Source organism: Canis lupus, chromosome 15 (genome assembly GCF_011100685.1).
Source record: "Canis lupus familiaris isolate Mischka breed German Shepherd chromosome 15, alternate assembly UU_Cfam_GSD_1.0, whole genome shotgun sequence".
NCBI classification, from domain to species: domain Eukaryota; kingdom Metazoa; phylum Chordata; class Mammalia; order Carnivora; family Canidae; genus Canis; species Canis lupus.
Genome location: NC_049236.1, coordinates 37,901,392 through 37,924,548, shown reverse-complemented (window position 1 = coordinate 37,924,548; position 23,157 = coordinate 37,901,392). Strand labels below are relative to the sequence as shown.

At 40.8% G+C, this 23,157-nt stretch overlaps 1 long non-coding RNA gene across 2 annotated transcripts in view; it reads left to right on the top strand.

Moving 5' to 3' along the window:
- The window catches only part of LOC119869390, a 111,222-nt gene that overhangs the window by 71,016 nt on the left and 17,049 nt on the right, over positions 1–23,157 (top strand). For both annotated transcript variants that reach the window (XR_005370652.1, XR_005370651.1), the window contains one exon: positions 7,875–7,994. This is a non-coding gene — a long non-coding RNA (uncharacterized LOC119869390). The remainder of the gene's footprint in view (positions 1–7,874; positions 7,995–23,157) is intronic.

Here is a 23,157-nt window from a genome sequence, read left to right as displayed (position 1 = left end):
TTCTTTCCTTTTTCTTAGAAGATCAATGGCTTTCCTCGTTTCTTTTGCTTTTTTGAAGCAAGCTGTTCTAGCAGTTACCATCTGTTCTCCTGAACCTGGCTCCCCCTATAACTCACCCCCTGACTGAAGGTGCTTTTGTTTTTTGATACACTCCTCCATCTCCCTTTTCCAACTGAACCTCTGCAGGACTCAGGACTGTGAAGTCACATGGTATGTGGGCAACAAAGTGGGACAGAGTAAAGCATCAGCGAGTTTCCTGCTATGGCCTACAGATAGCTGTGCACATCACGATGGTGAGAAGCCAGCTACTTCTGTGGGCCTTCCTTTGGATCTCTTAGGCTGTAGAGTAAACTATTCAGGAAGATTTGGGGAGCTTTTCTTAAATCATATTTCTGTGGCCCCAAGAGTCTGGAAATAATGACTAGCAGATTAATGTATATAGGAATGGTATAGGTGTGGGTGTTGGAAGACTTCAATGGTTTCAAGGCCTGTGGATCTGTGAAAGATTCTCCTTCCTCCCTCCCTCCACTTCCTTCCTCCCTTCCTTCCTTCCTTCCTTCCTTCCTTCCTTCCTTCCTTCCTTCCTTCCACTGCCTCTCCATCCCTCCCTTCTATCCTGTATCCATTCACCCAACAAGAATTTTGAGCACCTATCATGCAGTTATTAGGGGTGTGTGCCAGGTGCTCTGAAGTATGAAAGAAGTGCAAGGATGATGTCCTTCCAAAGTTGGGTAGAACATATACACACATCTGAAAAATGAATTTGCCACTACTAAATAGCAGTATAGGGTCCACATAAGATTAGGAATCAGGAGGTCAGTATTTCATCTCATTGGTGCTTTTGATTAACTGTGGTCTTGAGCAAGTCACATAGCCTCCCTAAGTCAATCCATGTATAACGTGGAAGGATTGAACCACAAGATCTCTAAATCCACAAGATCTCATTGTTCTGTGATTAATGGGCACAGTCATGAGTGATTTAGAGTAGAGGTCCTTGAACATTATGGCTGTAGGTTCTCCTTAATACTCAAAAATTACTGAGGATCCCAAAGAGCTTTTGTTTATATGGGTTATATCTATTGATATTTACCTTAAAAAATGGACATTTAATACAAAAATGAGACATTAAAAATATGTATTAACTCATTAAAAAATAAACCCATTACACATGAACATAAATTTATTTTCATAAGAGAAATAACCATATTTTTTGACCAAACACTGACAATCAATCACCCATTATTTATCTACTGAATTTCAGCTTGACCAAATTTTGATTAGGTTTTTCTCTTCCCTACAGGACCCTAAGTTTTAGCTTGCCACACATTTGAGCGTGCACTAGTGCACTATGGTGAGGACCACAGTCTTCCCCTTAATAGCTTATTCTGAGACTGGCTAACTACAAAAAGAAGCATTTCTTTTTGTCCCAATTTTATCACCTTCTCACTCCATCAGCTTGCCTTCCTCCCCCACAAAGTCCTTGCTTACCCCTCCCTACATAAGAACAGCCTCTTTCCATGTGGTATTGAGACAGTTACAGGTCCTGAGGTCAAACCATTTCCACAGTTGTAATAGTCTTTCTGAATAAAGTCTCTCCTTACCTAAGGCCAGTTTTGTTTTTATTTGGCATTTTCAAAGAAAACCTTTAATGGGAAGAATGACATTGGTTTATATTTTTGCAAACCTCCTTAATATCTGGTTTACTCTCTGCCTCTGTAGTCCATCTGCTGTGATATGTAGCTTTGGTTGAAGTATGTGGAGGAAATCTGGCCTCACCAGCTCTGTAGTTGGAAAAGGAGGACGTCCCAGATCCCCCTGACAGGATGTCAGGACCCCAGGAGCACATTTGGAAAACTGCTTTTATAGAGACTGAGAGGGAGGATATAGCTGAATACTGATCTGAATTCTCTAGAATTGACTTTGGATTTGTAAAGATGGGCCAAACAGAACAGTATGAGCAAAGACAAGAAGGAGAAAGTAAGCAAGCTGTGTTTGGAAGAGAAACAAAAAGGAAATATGGAGAGAGAAGGTATGAATTTACATTTAAGTTATAGAGGGGCTTAGGGCTTTGAATTTCCATCTCCTATCAAGTACTGTGGTCTTGACTTTTACATTATAGACATCCATTGGAAGCTTGTAAACAGGGGAGTAACATCATGAATATGATGATTTAAGGCAATAATCATGGTAATCATGTTTGGTGGATTGGTACAAAGAAAAAGAGAAATTATAAGACTAGTTGGGGTGTTATTGCAATAGTCCAAGCATGAGGTGGCAAAAGTCTATAAAGAGTGGTCGTATTAGGACTGAAAAGGATGAGGAGATGAAAGGTTAACAGGAGAATCGAGATGATTGACTGAATATAAAGGACAAAGGGGCATAAGAAGTCAAGTTAAATCCTAAATTTTGAGCCAAGTGATAGGCAGAATGGAGGCAAAATCTGTTTTGGCAGACATGGGAAATTTAACAAGAATAATTTGTGGGCAGATGATGCTTGAGATAACTTTGATATAATTTTGATATAATTGAGGAACTAAAATTTGTCATCTTTCTATGGCCTAGAAGATCTGTCCTGATCTGTCCTCTGCCCTGTGCTGTGACATCCTCACTCCACTCTCTGCTTCATTCATTGTGCTGCAGTCATGACTCCTTTCCTTTACTCCACTGCCAAGTTCACTGCAGCCTCTCCTATCTCTGCCAGGAATGCTTTCCTGTACCCTGTCCTTTCTTGTCTCTACCAGCTGTCCCCAAGTTGGCTACCTCTCAGCATTCAGGTTTTAGTTCAAATGTCATCTCCCTCAAGAGACCTTCTCTCTCCTGTTACTGCCAACCTTTTTACGTTATTTATTTTTCTTCCAGCACTTACTATTGTCTAACTTTATCTTGCATTTTTGGTTGTTATTTATTTATCCGATTATTTCCTGCCTCTCCCCACTGGATTGTAAGCTCCATCAGAGCAGATTGGTCACTTTTGTATTTCCAGCTGGTATATAGCAAGCAGATGATCAACAAACATTTATAGAATATGGAAATGAACATCAGGGTGTGGAAATTTCAGGGTTAGCTCTAGGAGTGACACACAGATGTATGAGTTTGGAAGTCATGTCAGAGAGGTAGAACTTGCAGCATAGCTGGGGCTAGATGGTAGAAGACATCTGCTCTTTCTGATAAAGGAGGTAGGACTGTGTGACAATTGGAATACCCAAGGCACGTGGAGTTGTTGTGGCCAGGATATTGAGAGATATTAGGAATGCTGTCATTGAAGACTGTGTACTGCGATGAAGTTATACCTATAAGGTAAAAGGATGTCTATCCTGTAGTTACCGTGACTATGATGAGCTGTCACTCCTATGACTATGTTATGTTAAATGGCAGAAAGGGTTTTGCAGATGCACTCAAGGCCCCTAATTAGTTGAGTTAAGCAAAAGGGAGATTATCAGGTAGGCCTGACTTAATTTGGTGAACCTTTAAAAGGAGGGCTCTAGGTGGCTTCTAGGAGATGCAAGTGGTCCCTTGCTGGCAACCAGCAAAACAACAGGACCTCCATGTGACCACAGAGAACTGAATTCTGCCAATAGCCGTGGGAGTGTGAATTAGAACCCTGAGCTCTAGAAAGGTATCCAGTCCAACTGACACCTTGGTTTCAACCTTATGAGACTCTAAGCAAAGACCCCAGCTGAGCCATGCCTGGACTTCTGATCTACCAGAAATGGTGAGATAATAAAGCTGTGTTGTTTTAAGCTGCTAATTGTGTGGAAATTTGTTACGCAGCGATAGGAACCTTGTACATGTTTCAATAAACATTTGTATGTTTAATTGCCAATCTTAGCTGAACCCCGCAACCTTCCTAGATTTCCTCATGACTATGTATCATAATGATAATACAAGAAAGCAGGCTAATGATCAAAACAATTCTGCAGCATTACCATATGGGGACCCACACAGGTTGTCTCTCTCCTTAAATCACTTACTGGTATTGTTTTTAAAAGTCATTTAAAAGTGGATAACCTAAGTTACTTTCTGCTCTAATTTTCCTTCTTACCCCACAGCTTATTAGTTTTTCAGAAATGTTAAGCAAGATTTTTTTTTTTTATGTCTGATTAATCAATTCTTTTGCCTTCTTGTTCCCCCACACTACCACCGCCATTGTTCTCTCTGTTCAGGACTCCTAGTCCCTGTTTCTTCTCCCTTCTTAATGAGCTACACTCCACATAGTAGTCAAAGTACCTTTAAAAAATGAAATTAGGTGATCAGATGATGTTATTTCCCTGTTTTAAATTTGTTATGGACTGAATGTTTGTGTCTCCTCCAAATTCATATTTTGAAGCCCTAACTCCCAAGGTGATTGCATTTGGAGATGGGGTCTTTATGGAAGTAATTAAGATTAGATAAGGGGTGGGTTTTGATCTGATAGGATTAGTGTCCTTATAAGAAGAGACACTAGAGAGTTTGTTCTCTCTCCATGTACACACAATGAGAAAAGGACTTGTGAGCACAATGTGAGAAGGTAGCCATCTCCAAGCCTGGAAGAAGGCTCTCACCAGGAATCAAATTGACCTGCATCTTGATCTTGAACTTTCCAGTCCCATAACTGTGAGAAATAAATTTCTGTTGCTTAAGGCACCCGGTGTATGGTATTTTATTAAGGCAGCCTGAGCTGACTAATAAAGCCTTTTAGTGGCTTCCCATTCCTCCCAAAAATGGAACCAGGGCTCTGTATCATAAGTCCTCTCTCTGGCTTCGTCACCTCCCTTTTTTATCTGCTTTGCTCACAGTGGCCTTATTTTAGGACATAAAACATGCTGATCTTTCCCACTGCAGTGCATTGGCTCTCACTATAGCTTCTCCTCAGGAAGTTCAGTCCTTTAGATCTTAGTGTGTATGTTAGTTCCTGAAAGAGATTGTCCCTAGGGCCCTTTCTTGGTAAAATTCTGTTCCCCCCACCATTCTCATTTGATTGTTCACTTCATTTGATTGTCCAACTTGCCCACTAGATTGTAAACTCCAAGATGGCAGGCACACATCTCTTTTATACACAGTTGTATACCAGTGCCTACCTCAGTGCCTGGTGCATAGTAGGTTCTCAATAAATAATTACTGAATAAACAATGAGCTGACATCTGATGGGTCTTGGTTTTGACTCATTCCACATAGGCTCTGGAAGCCAGAGCTCCACATCCCAGGCCCAAGTCTTCCCTTCCCTTTTTGAGTCCCTTGGAGACACCTTTTACTATTGATGTGTGTGTGTTTGCTATTAGAGGGAAAGCAATATTAATTAACTTCCAGGAAGGTGGTGATGAATGAATATGTGGGGTGTTTTGCTTGTTTGTGTTCAGAATACACACTAACTCCATTTCAGAAACAATGGATGGCATGGTTGGTTCTCAAATAGTTGTCACTTCACTAGCGATTATGGTATAAAACCATCTAGATTACAACATTTACAGTGAACAGTTTCTTATTCCACAGTGATCTCCTTGAAAATAATGTTAACAACATCGTACAAAAAGATTGTAATTGAAGGGTTTTTCATTCACAATTTCTCTTTAGTTTCCCGAAGATAGTTCTTATGGCCCTGAGTAATGCTACTCTCTTTAAAAAAAACAAAAAAAACCCTTCATTTTTATGTTCCCTAATTAATGTTCCTTAGGGCTTTTAAAAGCTTTCTAAAAATTCATTTCTTTTGAAAGCATAAAAAAATGGGTGGCAAATATTAGGTTTTGGCAATGGAAGAAAGTGGGTGGGTGGGGATGTAAGGTGAGAAAAAAACCCAAATTATTACAGGATAAGATTTCCAAATCTGGGTGCATGAGGAATTGTGTTTTAAGTATTTTACATAAGCTGCATAAAAATGGCATCTGGATGAAGAAAAGATTGCTTTATTCATAGTAGAAGTCCCACTAGAACAGTGAGATACAATAGCCATTATATGTCCTGTGTTCTCTCTCTCCATGATGAATGAGAAGGGATATCCTGGGTTCCCCTTCTAAGCCCTCTTTGCTTTAGGGGAGCATGCACTGTCTCCCCTTAATCACATTGAGGCCTGCCTCATGTATGGTTTTCTCATCTGAAATTTCTCCACTACAAGGAGGCATGTTTCAGAGCTCTCAGGGAGGTCTCTGTGGCTGATTCTGGGCCTACTTGTTAACCGTACTGTGCGTACTCACATAGGTAAGGAATATTGTTACAGAAGTCCAGGAGAAGTACTGTGGAGGGTGTTGTCCCACTTTGCCTTCAGAGTTCAGTCCAGACCCCACCTAATCCACAGTCCTCTCACCTGCATGTGTTCACCTGTGTGTGTCAAACTTAAATGCCTACATGTGCCAGAGAGAAACAGAATTTTGTGATTTGGGCAGATGGCAGACAATAGAGGGTGGTGGGTCTGTTAACAGGCAGTGGTTGGCTCACCCAACAATACTTGGGTACTTTAAAAAATATGCATTACCTGGGGTGCCTGGGTGGCTCAGTCAGTTGAGCTTCCACTCTTGGTTGTTGTTTTTTTTTAAAAAAAATGTTATTTATTCATTTGAGAGACAGAGCATGAGTGGAGGGGGGCAGACAGAGAGGGAGAAGCAGACTCCTTGCTGACTGACCAGGGAGCCCTATGCAGGGCTTATCCCAGGACGCTGGGATTATGACAGAGCCCAAGGCAGATTTGTAACTGATTGAGTCAGCCAGGCAACCCCCACACCTGGTTTTGGCTCAGGTTGTGGTCGCAGGTCCTTGAGTCATGGCCTTGGCCCCTGCGCTCAGTGGGAAATCTGCTCTCCCTCTCCCTCTCCCTGCTTTCACTTGCTCTCTCTCTCAAGTAGGTGGGTAAATATTTTCTTAAAAATGCATTGTTGGCTGTATTTGACCCTCAAGTGACGGACCATGATTTCCATCTACAGCCCTTTGTAGTCTTAACTCCGTTCCTACTTAGCATGAATTCTAGCATCTTAAGTTTCTGGGAGTTGGGCCTTATGGGTGTTTTCTTCAACTGCACTATAATCACTTCAAGGAAAGGGATTCTGATGGATCTGTTTGTTTTGTGAGTGGGAATCGGCCCATTCAGCTGCCCGGGCCCACCGGACGCCTGCCATACACGCTGGCCCGGTTCTTGTTGATCGGTTGCTCACCTGACATGTTGGTGAACTTGTGGCTGCAGCGCCACCTCTCCAGACTGTGTTCTGCTTAATGCAGGGCTGTGGATAAAGGGCTCCGTGGCCAAGTAATTTGGGGGAAAAGCTGAGTTTAGCAAGATTAAAGTTTAATAGTTTCCTTTACTGCAGGATTTTTTTTTATATAGCCTCACCATGTTAATGAGCACCATACATTTTTAAAAGGGGTATGATAGAGACCCCCCAGCCCCATTCGGAAAATGACATTTTTCAGACTGCCTTGCAACTAACATTCTCAATGAGAATTTGGTTCTGCTTGTCATGGGCATTCCTATGAAGTTTGGAAAGAGAGTGTGAGAGGTAGGCCATCTTCCTGCTGTTGATGCTGGGAAGAAAGGTCACAAGGCTGTGATTATTTATAGGCAGTTTTGGCTCAGTTGTGTGACAATCACAGCTTCCAGACATCCGTATTGTGGCAACATTGCATGTGGGCTCTTGAGCTGAGTAGTCTGCGGCAGCCCCTGACTTCTGCTCCTCCTGTCCTTCCAAAGATTTTGTAATCACTGAATTTCTTGTATGAAATTCCTTTTCTGCTTGAAATACTAGAGTGGTTTCTGTCTCCTGCAGTGAACATCAGCTGATACAAGTGATACGATCTGTGTCTAGTACACACATTACTGTGTATTTTAATATGTATGTGTATATATATATAGATAGATATATAGATATATAGTTGAAATGTATATATGCTCAGAAATAGTTTTGTTTTCACAGCATGACTCTCAAGACCATGGTTCTTCAGAAACTGTTTTGGGAAATTGTCTATGGAAAGAACACTAAAATCAGTATCGAAAGGTGTATGTTACAGTTATGACTTCACAGTTTACTCGACTGGTAGGTGACATCCCCTCTGAGCCTCGGGTTCTCTTCCTCATTTGGAATATAAGAACAATAATTCCTCCCCTCCAGACCCCACAGGATTGTCGTGAGAATCAAATGAGATGATCAATGTGAAAGTGGTCTGGAAACTGTAAATTGTTATAGAAATGCGAAGCATTATCATTAGTCATGCTGCCATCTACGAAAATGAATGTTAGATTCATAATGCAGGGACATCATTCTCATAACGATTGCTTGAGTAGTCTGTGGTTCCTTGAAAACATTGGGGGTTTGATAGATTAATCAGTTGGGAGCAGAAAAACCACCAGCCTTGCCGAATAGACCATAAACCAAAGGGAACATTCCCCAGCTCCCAAGGTGGCCTGTTTAACAATGGATGAACACAGACTTCTCTTTCCACCCCCCATCTCTTCCAAATTAAAGCCTTTGGGGGAAAACATTCTTAACAGAATCCTTTACATCTTCAAAATAGACCAAAGAAGTGCAGCAAAATATTTCCTTCATTTGATTTTCTGTTAGGGAGATGGGTCCTTTCATTAGCAGATTGAGTACAAACAGCCCCCACAGTCTGCTCCAGTAATTTCCAAAACATGATTTACATAAATTTAACTTTGTAATCTGGTGGTTATATGACTGCATTAAAATGACAAATAATGTGACACATGATGCAGTTTCACATGTTGATATGGTAGCTGAGTGTTTACCAGCAGCTGCTCCATTGGAGGTATCTCTCACTTATCATCCTTTCTTTTCTCAGGATTTGGATATCCATGAAATATCCCAAATTCTGGTCTTTTTTAGAGAGAGAAGCATACCGCTGTGTCTCACAAACAGGAAATCCGTAGTTAGTGAGTGGCTACAATTTATCTGCTCCACTTGGGGTTCCTTCAAAAAACTCATCTTCACGTCAGCAGTTCCACCCAACAAACTAAGGTGTGTAGGACCCTGTTAAATAGAGTTGATGACCAAGGTCCAGGATTTTAGAGAAGCAAACAAGCAATTCTAGAAGTTATTTTGTTCAAAGGCCTCCTTCTGTTTTCGCTGCAATCTAAATCTTTTTGTTCGATGTCTTACCAATAAATGGAAAATAACCCCACCACAGTAGGTACCTAACTGTTTTCTGAACAAATGGGTTGACCCTTTTTTTTTTTGACTTTGCAGTTTTTATCCCAACCACCAATTACATATGAGGTATTGGGATTCATAATTAATGTCCTTTCTCCTTCCTTTTTATCCTTCTTTCTTTCTCTTCTCTGCCTCCCTCCTTACTATTTTCTCTCCTTCCTATAAGACAGGGAGTACCCACTACACATCAGGTTGTGCTCAAGCCACCAGGAATACATAGGGGACACTATAGACTCCTAGTAATCTTTCCTTTTTTCTCCACTTGTCACATTTAACATTACATGTTTAATGTCTATCTGCTATTCGGATGGTAAGCTCTCTGAGGGCAGAGAAATGTGCTTTCTTCACTGCTGTATCTTCATATCCAGGGTAACACTCTGTTCACAGTAGTCGCTCAATAACTATTTATCAAAAGACTTCAACCCTTCTAGGATTGCTCATTCCCTTTTGCTGACTTATGTGTCTTATGTCTTACCTGGCTCCTGTTGCTCCCCACTCTACCCATCAGTTATTCCCACAAGGTCACTGGTGACCTGCATAGAGTCAACGTCAGTCTTTGCAAATGTTTCCGAGAACTCTCTATCATGGGTGTTCCTAATACAACGGCTTCACAATGTAAGCAAAGGGTTCTGTTGGAGGTTGACGGGCAAAGCCCTTCATGGACAGACAACTGATTAGGGAGCAGAAATGTATACATGAGTGGGTGAATCATGACAACAGTCAGGGAAAGTGAAGAACCATATAAATCCTACAGAAGTGTCAAAGAAGGGAGTAACTGCTGAGAACTGAGGTAGTTGGAGTAAACCAAGGGGAAACTAAACTTGAACTGGTCTTAAAAGACAAGAGAAAGAAGTAAGGGAAGGCTCCAACATCATTCTGAGTAGGACTTGTGGGATGTAACATGGGAAAGATGAAATCAGACCTTGAGGATATCATTTAAATGCCACGCTGAGGATTAAATTTTAACCTGTGCACAATAAACAATTACCGAAAGCCCTGGAAGTGAAACACAAAGCTGTGTTTCTGATAGAACATAGTGGTGGTGGGAAGTGGAGCCACCACCCCTACCTCTCTCTGATGCCTGGATTGCCCTTTTCTAATTCCACACTGTTCTTATTCCCTTTAGTAAACAGTCTCAGCTCTCTCCCAGCTTAAAAACTACCACCCATTCAACCAACCAAATAAACAAATGCTCCCTTGCCCCTCATCTCCATTTAGCTATTTCTGTTCTCTCAGTGAAGTTCTTAGAAGAATGGCTGATGTTCTCAACTTTCATCTTATTTACTCCTGAACCCACCACTGTCTAGTTGTTGTCCTAACCACCGAAATGCCTTTTGTCAAGATCACCAAGGAGCTTCTAGTGGTTAATTTGAAGGGATAACCTTCAGTCCTCGTGTTACTCCATCTTGCACGTAATAGTTTGGTGCCTTCTTTCCCTTTCAAAAAAATCTTTCTTGCTCTGGCTGCCTGGACATCCATAACTTGGTTTTCATATCTTTCTGAGCTGTGTCAGGTATTCTTATCTTCCATCACATCTTTTGTATATTGCTATTTCCCAATATACAGGGCTCTTTTCCTGGTCTTCTTTTTAAAATAGTCCACACAAGTGTGGGATAATTTGGTGGAGATGTCTAGTGGCACTTGGCTAGAGAGTCTGTGCTTGAGATAAAGATTGGGATGGGTCAGCATATATGGGGCAAGTGAAGACATGGGATTAGGGGAGCATGTGTAGAGTAAGAACCGCTCAGATAAGCCATATGTAAGGGGTACCTGGAGGGAAGGAGGCACCCAGAGAAGTAGAAGGGAAACCAGAGAGTCTGATGAGATGGAAATCAAGGAAGGAGCGCTTCCAGAAGCAGAGAATGCTATGGACATGTTACATAATGAAAAGACTGGAATGGATCTGTTGAACCTGGAAAATGCTCCTTACTGAAAAAAAAAGATAAACTAGATTTTCATGAGCTTGAATGGGGGCAAGAGCAAGAAAGTAGAAAGAGCTAGCATGGTCTGCCTTTTCTAGAATCTTGGCTGTGAAACAAGGAAGAAATTGAGTGGAAGAGAAAGATGCTGTGTCTAAGATGGGAGAGACTCATATTATCAAGTTCTTTAGGCAAAGGGAAAGGTAAAAAGTTATTAATTTTGTATGTCACCAAGTTCATAACTAGTCTATAGAAACAGGGACGCACAGAAATCGATATTAAGCGGAGTATGTGAGATTCCAAATTTTCTTGTGTTGTGGGTTCATTTCTATTCTTTAAGTTTAATATATGTCTGGTGTTTCATTTCATTTCTTCACAGCAGTATATCATAATTTAATTTTTTTCCTTGATGTAGGTATAAATGGAGTTGCTAAGGCATATTTATGCATAGAGGGTCATTTCTAGGTACATGCACTAAATATTAATATTCCAATATCCTCTTCCTGGCTCATGAGCCAAGCAAGAAATGCATTTTTCTTGCTTAGTGATGATTTTTTTTTTCCTGAAGCATAAGGCTATTTGAGTGGGCTCTCTGTGCTCAGAGAAAGCAGTATTATTATTATTACATTTTCCTCCAAAAGAAACATTATTTAGAAAACATGATTAGCGCAGGAGCTGGTTTCTATTTCTGGTCTATTCAGAGACATGACACCCAAGCCCAGCAGATCCAGATGCAACAATACTAACTGATCTTCTGCACTGGTGGATTTAGTTTGGTTTCATGATCTTATGTTCTTCATTTTCACAACAGCATTTCCCCTAGACATTGCCTTTGTCTCCTTTAGGGTTTGTAGATCAATTGAAGTTGACTTTATCTCTGACTCCCAAGCAAACCATATAACCCCAAACAAGTAAATCAAAGTGAAGAATTTCTTGGTCTATAATAATGGTTTAGAGGTAGCTCCATGACCTGGCCAGGCCAAGGACAGCCCTATTAAAGCTGGGGTTGAGTTATGGTAGATGAGCTCTGTAACTGAAGATTTGAGTCTGGAGCTGCCAGCTGCCATCTTGTTCCCCCAAGGGAAGAGCCAACCTGAGAATAAAGTTAGCACAAATGAGAGCATGGCCAAGGGATGGAGAGAGCTGGGCTCTTGGTGACATCAGTTGAGTTCTTGCCTCTAGGCATACCTAAAGCACCAACACTGCATTTTTTAAAGTCATACAAGCCAGTAAATAACCTTTGGAGTTGCATTTCTGTCCCCTGAAGTAGCAAGAGCTCTGACGAAAATGTTCACTTGATGCCACATTCACATGTGTGACCTTATGCAATTCCAGCCCCGCTGGGTAAGGATTATTAACTTCATTTTATAGATAAAGGTCACAAAACTGCTAAATGACAGAGTCAGGATGGGAAAGTCTTAAATCCTATGCTTGATCCATTATACCATAGCTCTTTCCCACAAGCTCTCTTCTAAAGTTTTTTGGGAAAAATTTACAGTGATTAATGCTATTGCCTTCCTTTACCTCACTGAACTCACTGTTAAGGTAATGGTGAGCACTCTGATTTAAAACTTAATGCCGCCCTTAGTTCTAAATTTAGTTTATTTACACTTCCTATGTCCTTTATTTCGTCTTCCTTTCCGTATATTAATATATTTTTTCTAGGTTCCATTAAAGTTAACAGATCCAAGAGACAATTATTAATCTGATATCCTGTTCTTATTTAAAACATGTATTCCTCAGTCTGCCTCTGTCTATCGATCTGACTCTAACACATCTTATTTGCAGGCAAAGTAGATGATGACTCCTAGCACCTGGCACATAACAGACATTCAATAAGCATTTGTTGAGTGCCCATTGTATGCTCTGAAACAGCTTACTTCTATTCCCTTATGAATGATACTTCTGCCATTTTACCTGGGGCTTTCTGTCCTCCACCCACCTGGCCTGATATTCCTACCTTCAGTTTTTCTTTCTGGTGTCAAACAATGGGAATGGTAACAGGTACAAAAGTCTAGGCCACTTGGTTTCAGAGGACATGGGTTCGAGATTCCTATTCTGTTACTAAGTAGCTACTTGAATTAACTGTGTTACATTTTTGAGGCTTCTTTTCTGCAAATAGGTTGTTTTGAGGATTAAAATAAATAATATGACAAGTATCAGATATTATAGGCACATTGTATGTGCTAGTGAGAAAGCAAGGAAGAAAGGAGAAGAGATTTACTTTCTCCCAGCAAGGAATCAAGCTGAGTCAGTACAGCCAAGAAGGCCAAAGGGAAACAGGATTACAGGAAAGTTCTGTTTCAGCCCTCTGGCACTTTCTCATCCCCTTCACCTTGTTTTATTTCTCTCTGTAGCACTTAGCACCTTCATACTTTATGTGCATATACATTATGTTAATGATCTGTTTTGCCCCACTTGAATTTAAGCTCCATGGAGGCAGGGACTGATTGAGTAGGCATTAAAACCCATTGGTTCAGTGAGTGAAAAATTGGAGGAGTGTATAGAAAAATAGATTTGAGAGAATGCCAAGTAGGTAGAGGAGCAAGAATCTAGGGCATGGGTGTGACTGAGAAGGAGGAGAGGGACCCCATAAAGAGAATACCTTTAATAATATCCAGGGTCTGGAGTGGGGGACATGCTTTCCATATTTATTTTCCAAATAAACATATATATTTCTTTTGCTTTCAACAAACCTTATTACAAAAGCCACATTAAATAACCTTTACAATTTGAAATTCTCCTTAAGTAACAGTGCATTCTCGGAACAAAAGGATGGTGATAAGATGACTGTAATATCCTGAAAGTTAGGACATCTCAAATCTTATGCCTCTTCTGTTGAGCTCTGTGCTCCTGGGGAGACATTGAGCACATGGTGACACTCCTGTCATGTCATCTCATCTTATTCTTTTCCTTTCTTTCTTTTTTTCTTTTTAAAACCTTAAGACCTAATAGAGTACAAGCTTAGCAATTTAAATAGCTTTTTGTTGGCAAGTAAACAAATACTTCAAGTTCATAACAGATGCACAAGTCCACTTTGGGAGAAATGCATTATGGGCTCAGGTGCATCCTAAGAGCTCTTATAATCACATTTGTTCATCTGTTCATGTGTTGTACACCTGTACAAATTTGGCATGGGCTTGGGTACGGTGTGGGAGAGTCCCAGGTTCAAAGCAAACTTCTAGTCTTTGTTCAGTTCTCTGAATGTTGCAGATTGTTTTCCTCTCAATCCATAAAAAGATAGGATTCTTAGCATATCTAGAAGCTGCCATTGCCCTTTGGAAGAAGTATTCAACACAAACACAAAGAAATCAACCTGGATCAAAGAGCACAGATCTAATTTGTAAGTACTTCAAAGTAAGCAGCAAAAAACAGAGAAAGGTCTTCAGAATTTTTTATTAAGAAAATCCGTCAGATTTCACAGACCAGGGTAAAATCTGAAGAAATGAATTGTCTTATTTTTATTATATTAATCTCTCTCTTGAAAAATTGTATTAAGATGTTTTGACTTATATTTGAGGCCTTCCAAAAGTTCAATCTTTCCATGACGTGTGCATTAAAAACAAATAAATCTGATAGCCATGTGTATGGAAGAAGAAAAGAAAAAAGAAAATACTGAAAGTCAAAGACTATTTCAAGGCTAAAGATTATTTCTTGACTTTTCAAAATGTTTAGCAGAAGGTTAATTAGCATAGAGAATATTGAAAGACTTAGGTTTTCATTTATTTTTTTCATATACATTATGCTCTTCTATTAAGAGAATTATTATTCTCTTCTATGGGTTGCAAAGTATTATGCTTTACATACATAATATTGTGAACTCAAAGGTATATATGTATGGACCTCAGCTTTGGCTTTCACTGTAAGAATAAAGAATGTGGGGATCTCCAGAGCAGGGCTCCCCTTCCTGGAAAGATGAGCAGGATATTTCCAGTGAATGACCTTAAAAGTAGATCCTGAATTGTTCCCCTTTGGGCCTGTTAAGTTTTGACTTAGCAGGCCTGGGATGTTCAAACCCCACACATTCCAAAGAAAGGTATGGCTCGTGACTGGTTCCTGAGAAGTAACCTCTAAGACTCTGGGATATTCTACTTGACAAGAGTGTCTTTGTTTACCTGTGGCCTTGAACCATACCAGTGTGATTTATGGTGAAGGCCTTGGACGGTGAGATATCAGTTTGACCTTTGGTGGTCCCAGAGGCTGAGTAATGAAAGTCAGCCACAAGGGTACTCCATGCCTAAGAGACTTCCAGTAAAACCCTGGACTCTAGAGCTCAGTGAACTTCCCTGGTCAGCAATACTCTATATGTGTTGTCACATGTTGTTGCTGGGACAATGAAGTATATCTGTATAACTCCATTGGCAGAGGACAACTGGAAGTTTGTGCTTGGTCTCTTTGTTGATGTTGACCTGTATCTCTTCACTGTATTTAACCATATAGTGAGTAAAACAGTTTTTCTGGTCCTGTGAGTCCTTCTAGTGGATTGTTGAAACTGAGAGTGATTTTGGGGACCCTTGACAACACCCTCTTTCCAGTGAGAAGGGCTGTCCTTGCACTCACCTTCACAGCTTGTGTTCCTAACGACTCTCAACAGCTGACATCTACACACAGACTATTTGGCAACCAACTTTGGACTGTTTCACCCTCCTCACAGGCTAGCCCCTTTAAAAGGGAGAACAACTGAAGTCTAATGTCCTTTTTTTTTAGAGCACAACCCCACAGCGAGTGTAGCTGAGTTACAGACCAAGCAGGCGTTTCTGAGAGATGCTACAAGACAGGGAGAGAATCACTGACTTATATTCTTAGACAATCTCTCCCTATGATTCTTCTCACAGCCTCTCAAAGGTGGCAGCTTTCAAAAAGTCATTAATCTGCCACAAGAAGAAATGCATGTCTCTCTGTGACCTATGCATCATGTTTTTATAGAGAGGTGTCAATCATTATGGGATTCATTAAAATCGCCCTCAAAACAAATGTTGATTTTCTTTACCATTTTCTCCACACACTTGCATTAAACTTACATTCTGATGCCAAGGAATTTAATATATCTGTCCTCTGTCTTTTGGAGAGGGAGGACAGATATATTAAAAACAAATAGCAGGGCTGACAAAGCTTCACAGGTGACACTACCACAGAGCCACCATCAAGAACCATACTCCCAATCATAGCAGAAGCCAACTCTAGTTCTGAAGTACAGTGGGTTGGTAGGATAGTGAGGTGGCGACATCTCACTGGAGTAGGGAGAGAAGCTTGGAGAGGAAAGGGACAGGTCTAGAGAAACTATAAAGGCCAAGCTCTAATGAATTTGATCTTCACATGCCGATTCAGGGGTTTTCAATGGCCTCAGGGTTCTGCCCTTAACTCAACTCTTCATTCCAGTCGCCAATGCTTACTGGTCATACAGCACATGATGGGTCATCTCCCTTGCTAGTCCTTCGGCATTGTTTTCTCTTTCTTATGCTCTACTCCCTCAAACCCAGCTCAAATTCACTCCTGTCCAGGAATGTGTTTGGCCTGACTAAATGCAATTATTCCAAAGGCTCCTTGGTAATTCTGTGCTCTCTTCACTCCAGAGTTAACTTCGATTTTTGTAATAGATATGCTGATGAAGGTGGTCTGTGGAGTCAGTTTTGGTATAATGGCTCTCTGCTTCTCTATATACTTTCAACATAAAATTGTACATATGTTTCTCTGGAAAACTTTTTAGCATCCAAATCCAATCTAATCACATTTACAAACTCAGTAACCTTTTTTTTTTGAAATCATATCTAAAAGTTATTTGAGTCAAGTTTTTCCTGATGAAATAATAATGCAAAAATAAGTCTTAATATAAATGCAAAATAGCTGAGGTTATTTTTTAAATTACAGTAACTTAACGGCTTAAAGAAAAAAAATTACAGCAGTAGCTTATCTGAACAGAGCTCATTGATATTAAAAAAATCCCAAATGGTTTCTGAAACCTGTAGGTGAAATGCATGTCCCTCTGGATACACAGATCTTTTTTTATTTCTCCTAGGATTTTGTAGGCATGGCTGGTTTTTATAAATGAGCAGGTGATGCAGACTGAGGGAAAAGGCTGCATTAGAGCAAAAGCAAAGACAAGGGATTCAGAACGTATCAGTAAATGAACAATCGGTAACCCCCTGTGTTGCCATTTTCTTCTCTGCTTTATCCTCATGTTTTTACACAGTTAATAAGGGGAATAGCTGGGACTCCAGCAGTTCTAGCTCCATATTCATGGCTCTTTCCAATTTACCACAACCGCCCTGAGCAGTGTTCATTAATCTTCAAAAATTTTCTTCTCTATATGGCAGAGTACTAGATCTCACTACTATAGCAGACACCTGTAAATCAACATGACAGAAACAGAACTTGTCCTATCTCTTTGCCCCCACACTTACTCCGGTTTCGTGACCTGTTCCTAGCCTTGTCATCAACTCAGATTCTCAACACACCTCAGCTCACATTTGATTCTTCTGTCTTCCTACTCTTACACCCATTCATTCTTGGAGATTCTGCTCTCATGATGCCTCTGAATCCCTTCTCTTCTTGTCTTCCCTGCGTCTGCCACCTTATCCTAAGTCCTCATTACAATAACTATTATTTATTACTTGTACAATCCTCATTACAATAACTATTATTTATTACTTGTACAATCCTCATTACAATAACTATTATTTATTACTTGTACAACCACAATAGCTTCTAACTGGTCTCCTAGTTTTTGGTTCCTTTCTTTCTTCCTGTCTCTCCCTTATGGTGGAGAGACTGTGCTTCTGTTCCTCTTACACCTGGAATCACTTTCCCTGTCTGTACTTTGTAAAATTCTATTCATCCTATGAAAACAGTCCCACATATCCTTTCTTCTTTCCGCACTGATAGGTTGATTGCATCAATGACCCTAATTAAATGGCCTCCCTGGGTCTACGTTCTTTGTTCTGTTAGTTGACAGTTTCTTCCCAAATTGACACTGGGCTTGTTCATGTGACTTGCTTTGGCTAATGGGACAGTAACAAACTTGTCTCAAGCAGAGGCTTAAAAAAAAAGCATGGGTCAGTTTCTGCTTTCTTTCCCTCTTGATTCTCTGTATTTTTTTTTCTGAGGTCGTGTCCAGGGAATCCTATTAGAAAGTGAGACACGTGAAACAGAACCGAGTCAGCCTAGGTTGTTGTAGCCAAGGCTATCTTGGACTAAACATCCAACATCTGACCACAGATGCATAATTGAGTCAGGCTATAAGATCAGCAGAATCATCCAGCTCACTCTTAGACATGAGAGAATTATCAATGATTGGAGTTTTGAGTCTAGGTTTGGGGGTGCTTTGTTATGCAGCAGTAGCTAATTAATACATCCACTATGCCTTTTTTTCTGAAATACTTCCATACTGTGTATACTGTTATTTTAGCATTTATTATGTTTGACTCCTGTTGGGCTGGGTCCTTTATGTCAGGGGCACATTTTTATAACCCCAGTATCTGGCATATAACCTACCACACAGTAGGTACTCAATAAATATTTATCTAATAAATCAACAAATGTAATTGTACAGCAAATCATCCCTCCCCAGTCTTTTACAAAACAACAGAGTCAAAATGTTTTCTCTTTGGGCAGGATGGGGGGACATTCTTTAAGATTTAGCAAGAATATCTGTTTCAGTCAGGTCCTTGCTTAAGTTGTGAAATAAAAGGCTTACTCTATAAGTGCTTGAGTATTAGTGTTTGCTTTTAAATTTTTCTTTCTTTTAAGCCTTGCATTTGGATAAGCCTTCTGTCCAAGAGAAGAAGCAGTCAGTCACCCCAGCTCCAGTTCATGGCTTATGACTTCCAAGGGGAGGACAGGTGCTGGATCTTGGGTTTGGGAGGGTGCCTTCCAGGGTAGGGAAAGTGTAGGGATTTGGAGAAAAGAAGGAAGATGGGAGCCTGTAAGCCATGTCTACACAGTGTTCCTTTCTCCTTCACCATAGACAATAGTAAAATACGTGCGGACTTTTACCATCTTTTCCCTTTTGACAAACTTGAATCAAATTTCATAGAGAATACTCTATAGGCAACGCTGGTTGTTGTTTCCATGCAGAGAGGTGAAAATAACTGAATACTCTTGAATTTTTTTAGCACGTTTGTACATAAATTTTATAATCTATGAATCTTCTATAGAGACTTTAGATAACACAGTGAATTTGTCTTTCTTATTTAAAATTTAGGCTATATTGGGCAGCCCTGGTGGCTCAGCGGTTTAGCGCTGCCTTCAGTCAGGGGCGTGATCCTGGAGACCTGGGATCAAGTCCCACGTTGGGCTCTCTGCATGGAGCCTGCTCCTCCCTCCCCCTGTGTCTCTGCCTCTCTCTCTGTGTCTCTAATAAATAAATAAATCTTTAAAAAAATTAAAATTTAAGCTATGAAATATTTAAATCATACTTTTACATTAAATACTAGTCATTGATTTCTCAACCAATGGCAAGAATGTCATATATATATGACATGTGTATGCTACATATGTCTATTCATATTCATATATCTAATATATAATTGGCCCTTGAACAACATGGGTTTGAATTGTGCAGGTCCACTTATACATAGATTTTTGGGAGCAAATACAATATAGTATTGTAAATGAATTTCCTCTTCCTTAAGATTTTCTTAGTGGGGTTCCTGGGTGGCTCAATCAGCGAAGCATCCTGGGATCAAGCCCCTTGAGTCATGCTCCCTGTTCAGCAAGGTGTCTGCCTCTCCCTCTCCCTCTGCCCCTCCCTTTCTTTCTCTCTCTCTCTCTCTCAAGTAAATAAGATCTTAAAAAATTTTTTTAGAAATGTTTTCTTTTCTCTAGCTTACTTTATTGTAAGAACACCATAGATACTGTGTAAAACATACAAAATATCTGGTAATTGACTTTATGTTATCTGTAAGGCTTCCAGTCAACAGTAGGCTTTTAGTACTTAGGCTTTGGGGAAGTCAAAAGTTATATGTAGATTTTCAACAGTGCACGGGGTCAATACCCCTAACCCCCACATCGTTCAAGAGTCAACTGTATACACGATATAACTTGGGGGTCTATTTTCTCAATCTCTACCCCTCCCCTCAAGCCCACAACCTGCCTGGTAGAGCATTGTATGCGCAGTAGACATTTAAAAAATTTGCCATTTCTTAGCCAATTCCATCTTCTGCCCTGTTGAGTTTTCTGAAACATTAGACATTCCTATCTCCAATCTCCTTGGTACCAGAATTGGCATGATATTTGCTACACATCAACACTTGGACAATGACTAATGGCATCATCTAGGGAAGAACAAGTAGCAGATTCATGAACTTCATTTCTTTTCAGCCTTTTATGCCAAGGCTAATTGCTTGTTTAAGTAAATGCATCTGACTTGAATAGCAATTGAAGATGTTTTGGGATAGTTTGAGTATTGAATTTCACATGCAGTGACCAAGGCTAAGAAAATTCAGGTTAATGTCCTGAAAACTTTTAATCAATATAGAGGCTTTTCCTTATAGAAACAAATTGGCGTTGGTGAGGGACAAAATCAGGGTCAGAAATTGAAAGGCCCACAGAGGTCAGACAGGTAACAGAAATGAGTCAAGTAGGTGGGGACTGTGGTGAAATAGGACTATTCTGACTGTTAAAATGAGGAAAGGCCCAGGGTGGCCAGATCATCCACTTATTAAAGCCAATTCAAAAATTCAAATTTTATTTAAATGTGATATGTGAGTTTTAGTTATTGACAACGAATTCAGGAATATGGATTATTCTCACAATTATCCTTTTGCTTCCTCAAAGCTACACAGAGACATTTTATGGATTTTCCAATTGTTCTTTCTTCACTATAGGAATTAACCATTACTCTGTTTTGACCTGTGACAGCTACATCACAGGGTGTAATGGGAAATTACTGGGGACACCCAAAGCTAAGTTCTGAGCAAGCATCATCTATCGAGCAGAAAATCTGTTCATATGAACATCTTTGAACATATTTGTTCCTGATAAAGTAGTGCTTCCGGTAAAAATGCTGCAACTTGCATTGGAAATGGCTGGGAAAACCCCTCCATTTGCAAGTAAGTAGGGGGCTAATTATTTAGTGACCTTTCCTCTGCCTCAGTTGAGGTTGGCTATGGTCCAGTAAAAGAATGCCACAGATCAGTGGCAAAACAGGACCTTGGGGAGCTATAGCAAAGGGGCAAATTCACATCTTACCTCAAAGGAAATCCCTATTCATATCTTCCATGGTAAATTGTGTCTGCAGGTTATTACATTCAAGGTGAGCTGTGGGGTATACGTTTGCAGAGTGTTGATCGATTGATAGACAACCATGACCCTGTGTCCCCAGAATGCTCCTTTGTTACTGTGGCCACCCTATTCCTTTCCCTGGACTCCTCAAACCTCCCTGAAGATCTAGGCACTCCTGGGTGAATGCATGTCACTGCACTGCAAAGGGCAGAGGCTTGTTCTCTTTGCCAGTACCCAAGCCATACTGGCTTAAAATATCTAATTACTATTTTGGAATGCTTGGAATGCACAAGGCACATAACACATATTTTGCTAAAAGCCAGAGGTCCTTTGTTCCAGGCCCAATATGTAGTAGATGCCCCGGAGCATATTTCACGGGGTTCATCTTACATTTTTCTATTATTGGAAAATTTTGACTGGCTAATTTTAAAACATAGATTCTCCCCCCGCCCACCCCACCCCCCGCAAATATGTAGGCTTCACACACATGGTCTGTGGTAGCTGCGAAACAGTTGGAGAATTCCCCGTGTTCAGTGACCTCAAAGTCACACTGCAAGCTGCGCTGTGGTCTCTTACTAGCACAATAAAACATATATGAGTTGTGACTGGCTGCAGAGCTAGGAGAGGGTATTTTAGCATTTAATAATGTGGCTCCATTAATTTTGGTGGTTGCTGTACATGTTTCTATTTTTGTCTCCAGTTAGAGCTGTCAGGAAAGGAGAGAGTCAACCAGATTTCTGCAAGTGCTTTTGTAAAAAAAACGTCATTTGCTGAATCAAATGTCCAAGATGGTGCTCTCACACGTTCACCATCCCACATGCCCGTCCCAGGCTTTCCCATAAATGACTACCCAAGAGCCTGGGCAGAGAGCAAGGATGAGGCAGGGAGCGAGGGAGAAGGTAATGAGAAGTCAGAGCTGGGCTTTCACAAACAAGCCTTTCCCCTAATTGCTCCCTCCTGTCGCAGCCAGCATGGCAGCAGCAGCAGCCTCTGACCCCAGCCGCTGTGGCCTCCCTGGGTGATGAGAAGCCTTGCGTAAGCAGAGAGGGGGGCAGGACCACGCAGACATGGAGATCACGCTTCCTTCTGATAAACACCCAAATCCCATATTGTAATCCCTCCCCCATAACCCCCAGTCCCTGAGAACATGACTATTGGGAAATAGAAGCATTGCGGGTGTAACTGGTGCACTAAGCGTGATGTCATACTGGAGCAGGGTGGACCTTTGATCCAGATGACTGCCATCCTTCTGGAAGGAGGAGATTTGGATGTGGACACACAAAGGCAGCATGTCACATGACAGTGGAGGCTGAGACTAGAGTGATGTCTCTACAAGCCAAGGACCATCAAGGATTGTAGCAAAGCACCAGAATTTAAGGAGAAACAAGGCAGGATTTTCCCTTCTGGGGAGAACGTGTCCCTGAGGACACCTTGATTTCAGACTTCCAGCCTCCAGAACTGCGATATGATAAATTTCTGCTACTTTAAGCCACCCACTTTGTTTTGGCCGCCCTAGGATTCTAACACGGGCCGTGCTGTGCCTCAGCTGCTGTGTCACAAGGCCGTCTTGAAGTGTCTGTTAGCGTGCTCTACGCATCTGAATTCAAGGCAGTAACATCTGTTGGCTCACTGTGGTGTTGGTATTTTCCCACTTGTAGAACTTATGTTGGTGGGGGGGTGGGGGGTGGGTGGGGCATGAAGACTCAGAGATTTAAGAACCTAAACTAATGGGTTCATTCATGTGTTCAGTCACGTAGGAGCTGTGTGATCTTGGGAATGTTAATCTCTTCTAAGGTTCCTCATCTGTAAAATGGGGTAATAATAGTATCTCCCTCACTTGGTATAATTCATAAGGATTTAGTGAGGTAAAGCATTAACCCACGTTCATTTAG